Source organism: Lonchura striata, chromosome 10 (genome assembly GCF_050655825.1).
Source record: "Lonchura striata isolate lonStrDom1 chromosome 10, ASM5065582v1, whole genome shotgun sequence".
Taxonomy (NCBI): domain Eukaryota; kingdom Metazoa; phylum Chordata; class Aves; order Passeriformes; family Estrildidae; genus Lonchura; species Lonchura striata.
In genome coordinates, this window is record NC_140712.1 from 4495796 (window position 1) to 4502840 (window position 7045).

At 47.1% G+C, this 7045-nt stretch overlaps 1 protein-coding gene and 1 pseudogene across 13 annotated transcripts in view; both read right to left on the bottom strand.

Moving 5' to 3' along the window:
• Positions 1 to 7045, bottom strand: part of DAPK2 (death associated protein kinase 2) — a 103316-nt gene that overhangs the window by 73694 nt on the left and 22577 nt on the right. The window lies entirely within an intron of this gene.
• Positions 5689 to 6693, bottom strand: LOC146766489 (uncharacterized; annotated as a pseudogene). The gene has a single exon (XR_014957472.1). The product of XR_014957472.1 is annotated as an uncharacterized LOC146766489 (transcript).

The window sequence follows — 7045 nt, forward strand, 5'->3', positions numbered from 1 at the left end:
AGGATAAGCTCAGAGGCTGATGCTTCCGGATAGAGCCTACCTGGACCTCAGTAAAGCCTTTGGCACTGTCCCCCACAGCACTCTCTTGGAGAAACTGGCTGCACACGGCTTTGACATTGGTCTTAGAAATCTTTTCAAAACTTAATGACACTACGATTCCTAATTTCTAAAATGTTTTTTTCCAAGAAGTTACATTTGTTCCCTTCCAGAAATATTTTGGACAGCTGTTGTCTTGGCTTGGAAAGACAGGTGTCTGCTAAGGAAGGCAGGAGCCTTCCCTGAAATTGAAAAAATGTAGACCCCTTCCCTCTGAATTGTTAGATTTGAAATTAAGGGGGCCTCTCAGGAAAAAATATGTGAGAAGGAATAACAGTTCTTTATTAGGGAAGAAAATAAAAAAATAAAATAAACAATGCAGTGAACCAAAACAGCACTGACAGAGTCAGAATACAGCCTGACAACAGGCTGGTCAGAGAGTTGGCAGCAGTCCAATTGGAATTGTGGCTGCAGTCCTCCTGGAGTGTCAGGTGTGGTTCTGTTGGAGTAGAGATCTTGTAGGAAAAGGGTGTAGTCTTCCTCTGAAGAGGCAGTGGAAGAGGCAGCTGTTCCTCTGAGAAAATCCAGCACAGAAAAAGCTGTGTTGGTGGACCGGAATCTCAAGACTATATGCAGCTAGGAATGCTTGGCTCCTCCCTCTGGGCGGAGCATCTCACAATGGGATGTTACAGTTCTTAGCAGTCATGCAGTGACATTCAATGGCCCATTATCAGCAGATGTCTCCCCAGAGGGAGGATTGATTGTGGAAGAGATAAGGAAAAACTGCCTGCTTAACACAAAACAACTGCCTTACAGATGGCAAATAGAATACATCTTGCTTTTCAACCTGGGACAGCTGTGCAACAGCCTTGTCACACACTAAGCATCCTCAATTGTGGAAACAGCTCATGAGTATGAACAATAGCAGCTGCATCCTGTCAGTTATAATTAGCTACAACAGCAATTCTGTCCATCAGTAATGATGGAATTTATCCCAGCAATGAAGACAACCTATCATTCTACATTGCTACTATCATGTAGGAGGTTTGTCACAGAATAAGAACACAGAGACAATATTACTGGGTGGTTTTGGAGACTATTTTGAGAACCATGATTTAGAAGAGCACAAGTTCAGCTCATTTAATCATCATGCACTTCAGGAGAGGATGTGGAAAGGATGTGAGAAGAGCAAAGCTGGACAATCCAGAATAACAGGACAACTTCTTGCTCTTTGTCAAAGTTTCCTTCTAATACTGGTTCTGGAGGGCAATGCTCTGGGGCAGAATAGCACCTGAGAGCAAGAGTAGTGCAGGTGCCAGCCTGGAATGCCCCAGTGCCCAGCAGTGCTGCTGCTCCACAGCTTTATAATGAAGAGAGCCATTAAGCAACTGCTTGCACAAATATAGGTTTATTCCAGCCTTCTTCTCATGCTCCTAAAATACTGCACAGCTCAGGAGCTCTTCTCAAAACACTGAAAATATATAAGCAAAGTACTGAGATTACAGGACTGACTCCAGTCAGGCTTTCTGAGGCCCAAGTGGGGAGAAGTCAGGAAGCTGATTCTATCATTTGACAAGAGCAACCATTTCTTCCCCAAACACCAAACATATATTCCCTTTCTGCATGTTCAGTCTATTTTTTATATCTTGTTCATATTCAAATTAATTTCATTCATTAAAGAATTCTAAAAAATATGATGATGATTGTTGTGGTGTATTCTGCTTTGAATCCATGTTTGCCCCCGGTTCTCCTCCCTAATCCGCTTTCTTCCCCAGTTGCCAATTTTCCCAAGCCCTTCCCTAACTTCCTCCCTTCCAAGTTGTCAATTCTCGCTATCCCTACCCATTTCTCCAGAGAGTTCTGTGTCTGTCTTGCCCTCGACACCCCATTTGTTACCCCCTCGTTTTCCCTGATAGGCTCATAAACTATTTGCCCCACCTTATACTCGTCTCTTACCATATCCTCATTGGTTCACTTTCCTACAGCCCTTACTCCTGAGCTGCTGTATATGAAATAAGAGATTTTCCAGAGATCACTTGAACTAGCAAAATGAATGTATCAAAAATTAATGTATCAAAAATGAATGTATCATGTTTGTAGAATCATGTGTTGAATTTTAAGAAACCTCTGCCATGGCACAGAAGGCACAGGAAAGAAGAAAAAAAAATCTTTAAAGCTTCTTGCAAAAAGACAAATACCAGAGAAGACCAGGAATGCAAAGAACTCAGATACGGAGGCCCCTCTGTCTCCAAACATGTCAAGGATGATGGACTTATCCAGATAAGATAGCAGAGGACCAAAAGCGCATTCGCAGAGGAGAAGAGTTCAAAAGTTCAATGCAGAGGAAGACTATGGTTTCAGCCTCAAAAGACCACAAGACCCCCGTAAAGACCACCACAAAAAACCACGCATGCCCAAAAGGGCGTGGACCTATTTAGCATGAGAGGCGAAGAAAGGTGGGGCCAGGGGTTGAATATGCATAGAAAAGTTGTGTAATGTATTGCACATGGAACACCTTTGTGAATAAAATTGTGGGACAAACTTCAGCTCGGGGCACAAGATTTTGGAGAGCTATCTCACTTGTGCCGGGTGCTGTCATACATACCCACTTCATAACTACATCGAATTGTGGAGTCTACTTATTTATTCCGCGTATCGCTTCATATAAAAACTTCTGTTCACTCCCCCACCCAATTTTGTCTGGGAGCCCAGGAATAAATCCATCTTGTTCTACCCCAAGCCCCGTGTCATCGCTGTTGGAGTAGAGATCTTGTAGAAAAAGGGTGTAGTCTTCCTCTGAAGAAGCAGTGGAAGAGGCAGCTGTGCCGGACCTGCCAGTAACTGGGAATTGCAGAGCTCGCAGGGAACAGTCATGCCCCTGCTGCAGCCGCCTAGCATGCACCACATGGCATGCACTGCAACAGATGATGCTTTAGTTTTTAAAACTTCAAGTTCCCATAAAAGATATGATATATGTGTACATATTGACAGGTGCACTTTAAACTGAAATATGTTTTCAACAAGTTCATTGAAAAGTAAATGAACCTGGCAAAGGCAAAGGATAGTGCTCTGGCATTCTGCCAGTCAAGAGGTAACACAACTCCCTTTACAACGAGGACAATTTACTTAGGAACAGATTTGCAAGGGATTTTAGGCAGCCTTCCATTAACTCTTTAATATTAATTAGGTTCCTACACACTTGATGAAAAGTGATATGTATGTTGAATATAATTTGTGCCAATGTAATGTTGTATTTGATTTAGGGAAATATGATTTGATATGTGTAATATTTTGTTACTGCGAAGCACACACAACAGCACTGAAAGCTACTGTTACACCAAAAACTGGTTTATTGGATAAAGCCTCATTTGCAATTTAATACATGTGGCTCGCCAGGAGATGGGTTGTTCCCATGAGGTGATACCCTAACACCTAGGCGTTGATCATTCCGGTAACAACCCGGAGATTGGGATTCCTGGAGTCCTCCAAGCTGATACATCTGAAAGCCACCGTTTCCTTAATTCCATCAGGGAAAAATGTCCACACCTGGACTTGGATTGTTCAACCTTGACGCGGAGAAAAGAAACTCTATCAATATGTGGAACTTTGAATGAAAAGAAAAGGCGGCTTGCCAAAATCCTAGCCTCGGGTGGAAAATTTCCTTTAAGAACCCAGTGCTGGGTCCAAGAGGGTGGTGTGTGTGTCCAGGGGAACCTCTGCCGAGAGGCGTCTTTTCTGTCACACACCCAGCACCAATCCCAGGCTTGGCACTGTCCTTTTCCTTGTGGCTGGCTCAGAGAGAATTTGATACTAAATAAAACTTTTATTTTTCATTTTAATTGGGCTGGACCAATTTTTATCTATAACAAAAATTAACACCTTTGTCCTTCTGAACCTAATTTTCCCAAGTTTGTAAAATACAGGTAATACTACTGGAAAATGAAATAACATTATATGAGGTGAGGATACACATTAATTTCATGTCTCTAGATATCACTAGTGTTATGTGTAGTGAATATATTTTGCCCCAATTATAATATGGTATATGTAATATTTAGTATTTTTTTTGAAAACACGTCTGTATTAGAAGCTGCCCCCACATAGGTAAAACTCAGTCTATGTTGAAACCTCATTTGCAAGCAAACGTATGTGGCTCCTCCGGAGATGGGCCTTATCTCGAAACCATACGGACGCACCGATCATCACATCAACGACTCGAGACTGATACCATGAAAATCCTCCAGGCCAGATCCCCGTAACTACATCAGGGGATTCATCAACACCAGACACTGGATTGTTCCACCCCCATGCCAAGAAAAGAAATTTCATCAACATTTGGGACTCTGAATGGGAAGAAAAGGACTGATTGCCGAAACCCTGGCTTTGGGTGAAACTTTTCCTGTGGGAATCCAGGGCTTCCCTCTGGCTGCCCTGGAGGGACTGGGACCCTGTACAGAGCCCCGAGAGACACTGTCTCTGATTTCTGTCCACGGAAAAGAGTTTTCAATCTTATAGGATGAATTACAAGCTCTGAGTGTTTGAGTAATAATTAAGTGTGGCACGGGTGCAAAAGGAAAATTTTAGGATTCTAGATAAGGGGCTCAAAGGGGACAAGATGGAGGAAATTGGGTGTGTCTTGGCCTTTTTCTCCTTCTTTATGCCCTCCATGTTTCACTATAGTGTTGACATTTTTCTATTGGTTTAGGCTGGGGACACACTGTTCAAGTTAGATGACAGATATTGGCACGTTATTGTAAATATAGCACACATAGTTTCTGGTATTTAATGTCTATAACATCCCACTGAGGGGAGAGCCCCACACATTGCCCTGCAGGACAGAGCTGCGGCAAGGCAGCAGAACATGTTATAGATAAGCAAGAATAAACAACCTTGAAACCAGCACAGACGAATTATGGCTTCTTCTTTGGCAGCGGGGCTGAAAGACAGAGACTTTCTACAATCTCCGGATCATCAATACCTCAGATTCCGACAAATGGCGTCCCTGCGTGAGCAAACAAAAAGGGCAAGAAGCCAATCCATCAAATGACCTCCAACCTTCATTGGAAAAAGGCACACACACTCTCCAAAAACTCCAGAGAGAGAGAGGGAGCGGAAAGCTCAAGACAAAACATCCTGACCTTCACCAAGACAGCTCGTCTGGAGGACAGCCAGGAGGAGAAAAACCAGAAGTGCGCCTGGGATTTCTTACCTGTGACCTGCTGGACGATGAACAGTGCCATCTCCAGACTGACCTCGTGCTGACTCATCTTTTGGTGAGAATGGTTGAAATTAAAAACATGGGGAAGGGATGGTCCCAAGGACAGACCAAAATTTTCTTAGCCTTATGGGGCAAGACTTCTACCCATCCAGTAGAGATAGCTCCAAATGAGATGAAAGCTTTGTTATTGTGGGTGCTGTGTAATCACCCACACACAGATGCACATCTTTTGCTTGTGTTAAATTTTTGGTAAGGGATCAATAAGCAACTGTATTACCAAGCCACAAAAAAATATAAGATTGATGCAAAACTTTTGCCTTCAGCAGAGACAATAGAGTCACTTTCACCACGTGGCATTTCAAACCAGACAGCTAAGGCTCCTATGGGAGCACAAGGGGGAAGATCGCCCCGCCAGCAGCTTGGGGCAATTTTCCTCACCACAGATCCAGGGGAAGCAGGATTGTCACCCGTGGAGGATCAGGGGGATGGTGTCTCATCACGCCCTGCGTCTCCGGGTTCCCACTGTTCCTCAGCATCTCTTGAACCTCAATCCCTAAACTCCTCCGATGCAGAAACTCCCCAGACAGTGAGAGATAAGCCAGGCACAGCTGCAGCCCTCGGTGGGGGAAGGGACCAGGCACTGTCCAAGTCCGAACCTGCGGGGGGGGGGGTGGTGTGCAGCGGCGTCAGTGGCTCCGGTGCGGGAGGGTGCAGACATGAGTGCAGAGCAGAGGGAAGAGGGAGAGGAGAGGAGAGCGCTCTTGCAGCTGCGCGGGTGGGGAGCTCAAACCAGCCCGCAGTGTAGACAACAGCGGGCGGGGGGGCGGAAACGACACGGGCACAGGAGGCGGCAGGAGCGCGGGTGCGGCAGTCAGGCACCCCGAGCGTCCCGTGACACGTTCCATGACGAGGATCTGTGAAACCGCGGAAGCGGCTCCCGGTTCGCAGCGGCGGCGCTGGCCGAGCGGGCGGCTGAGAGAGAGGGGGACTCCGCTCTCGCCATGGCGATGGCAGCGCGCATGCGCGAGACGGTAGCGCGAGACCCGGAAGTTGGAGCGGGGATCTCTCGCGTCTCGAGAGCGCGGCACGGGCACACGGCGTCCGGGGCGGCGGTGGCCGCCAGCCAGCCGCCCGCAGGCTGCGCGGCAGCCGTGCGGGAGACCCGAGTGCTGCGGGCTGCGGCAGCACGGCACGCAGCGCTGCACGCTGATGACGTCAGCGGAGCGCTGAACCGCGCTAAGTGCCGGCACTGCCACAGCCCCGGGGGATGACCCAGAGCGGGACTGGGGCGGCGCCAGGCCAGGCCGGGACAAGGGGGAAGGTGTCCCCGACGGCGCGGCCGCGCTGGAGCTGGTGTAGGCGGGGCGCAGCCGGGCAGGGCTTCCTTCGTTCATTCCCATGGCGACACAGACAGAGAGGGTTGAATCCAGGCTGCACATGCGTTTGCGGGAGTCAAAGCTCAGATAAGTAGAAGATCATTTGTTCACTGTGGTATGCTTGCTTACCTTGGTTTGCATAAGAATGTACTGGTGTGTCTTTGAAATGCTTATTTGCTTACAAGGTGATAAGGAGGTTGAGATTAAAGTCCTGGGTGTGTGTATCTGGTCTGCTTGCTGTATCTCAAAAGAAGAGACTTAGAAGCTATCACAACGACCAGACTCACACTACATATGGTGAGTCACGCCTGCAAGGAGAAGGGGGGGGGATAAAAGGAAGGTTGGGACAGAACATTTTTGCGCGCCGTTGGTGGAGCAGGAGACTCCCCGGCCGCCCAGCGCTGTGCTTTGCCTG